We start from the raw sequence: 2,135 nt of genomic DNA, 5'->3' as shown, positions 1-2,135 counted from the left end.
TTGTCCAATTTATCTTCTTTGTTTCAGCAAAGTTCTTGCAGTAATATGATTCCCTGTTCAGGGGCAGTGACAGTCCTGCTGAAAAATACTTGTGATAGTCTCTGGCTAAAAATAAACGTTGTGCCAAGAGGAATGTCATGCAACAATAGCATGGAGCGAAACAGCCTGTGCTGTCCACTGGGCTAAAGTCATAGAAACACCCACTGAGCTTGCTTAAAATCCCCAGTTCATTCCCACACAAACACTTGCCTTCATCTGCGGAGCACTTACAACTAGTGGGAAGTGGTAATTTGGCAGCTTGCTGCTGATTTTGTAGAGAAAAGGGAATTTGAGCACCTGAATCCCAGGTGTTCTGTGAGGATCCCCAAGGAGCGCAGGGGTGCCCAGCTCAGAGAGGCCAGGGATGATTGCCCCTCACAACCCCCTGGCACAGGGGGTGGCACTGGGAGCATCTGGGGATGGCACTCAGGAAGGGCAATATAGAATTCAAAGTGAAATGCAAACATACACACATAAATATTTATATTGATATATTTATGTATTTAAAGTGAGGTGATTGACCTTGGCAGCTGTTGTGTGTGTGAGTTCTCATCGCAGTGAAGGATTTCAGGCAAGCAGACAAGTTAACAGAACACACATCTCTAAATCCTCCCACACGCTGCAGCCTGCTGTAACAACCTTGCTGGCATTACCAGCCTGTGCCTACCTGCACAAACTTACACACCAATCCAAGGATCTATTTCAGAAGAGTTTGAACTCCTGGCACTACCAGCCTGTCCCTTTACTCGCAGAAACTTACATATGAACCCAAGGATCTTTGTCTGAAGAGTCTGAACTGCTGTCTCAGTGTATCCTGTGATATTTGACCAATGATTTGCACAAGGGCACCAGCCTGGCAACTGATTCCCACATCCAGTCTCCAAACAACTGGGAGAGCTGAGGTTTTAAATGTCCTTTGCAGGGAGGGCTTACAGGAGTAAGTCTTTTGAAATTATCTTTATTTCAGATAATCAGAACACACCCACAGTTAACACTATCCACATCTATCATTTACTTGAGGAAGCTGTAAGCTGGTCCTATAAAGTTCATTGCCGTTATGGTGACATTAAGGTATGTCCCAGGTAATGAAAAGGGCGCTAAAAGAAAACACATGTTTTCAAGAAGAAAGTGGAGGAACCCTGGCCCTTGTAAGGGAGCAGGTGTTCGCAGTGGCTCCCCTGTGGCAGCAGATGAACAGAGTGCACAGCAGCACTGCGCTGTTATTTTTGCTCCACAACATTAGAGAGGTCTTTGCACGGGGGCTCAAGTGCAGAGAGCAAAAAACAGAGCTCTTACATCAGAGGTTTGGGAACGAGAGGAGGCTGGAACTTGTGAACTCGAGCAAAAGCACCCTGACAAAGCACGAACATCACTCTGCAGATCCAACTGATCCTTGGAGCTTACTTCCTCTCGCCAGGTCCCCAAATCCTTCTGGCACAGATTCTTCTCAGCTGCTCATTTTTATTTCAGCTGCCCTCCCTTGTGCTCTTTGTTAAGGGCCCAATTTCTCAGGTTTCAGTTTCCTGCACCAAAGGTCACTGAAATACCCCCTCTCAGGTTTCAGGATAGCACAGACAGCAGGGCTAAACCTCTGCTGATCACGGCGCCTGCTCAAGGCATTCAGGGAAATCATTGCAATCATGTTCATTATGAGCCCTATTATTGCACTACACAGCAAAACTAATTGAATAAAGAAAGCTGACATGAAAAAAATCATTAAAAGCTCATCTTGAGTTTGTTTGAGATTGTACCAGCCCAAATTGCATTTCAGGAGAGATGGAGCCAGGCAATGATCTAGAGGATATATGAACGTTGCACCCATCTGGGAAACTGTGAGGATCAGACAAAATCAAACTCTAGGTTTCAGTAGATGACTCACATCCACAGAGGTCCTGCATGCCTGGCACTCTCACGACTGCATCCTTCATCACTCAGACTGCAGGAAAATCATGGGCCAGGATGCTGTGATGGTCTTGTTTTAAGGGCCTGGTACTGGAAACCAGCAACCCCCAAATTACTGACCTTGCTGTGGACTTTTACTGGGTGGCCTTGCACAAGTTTCTCAGTTCCCCTGGGACACACTTATCCCAGCCGGC

Source organism: Ammospiza caudacuta, chromosome 7 (assembly GCF_027887145.1).
Source record: "Ammospiza caudacuta isolate bAmmCau1 chromosome 7, bAmmCau1.pri, whole genome shotgun sequence".
In the NCBI taxonomy this organism is placed as follows: Eukaryota; Metazoa; Chordata; class Aves; order Passeriformes; family Passerellidae; genus Ammospiza; species Ammospiza caudacuta.
The sequence above is the reverse complement of the archived record's forward strand: the minus strand, read 5'-3'. Positions refer to the sequence as shown.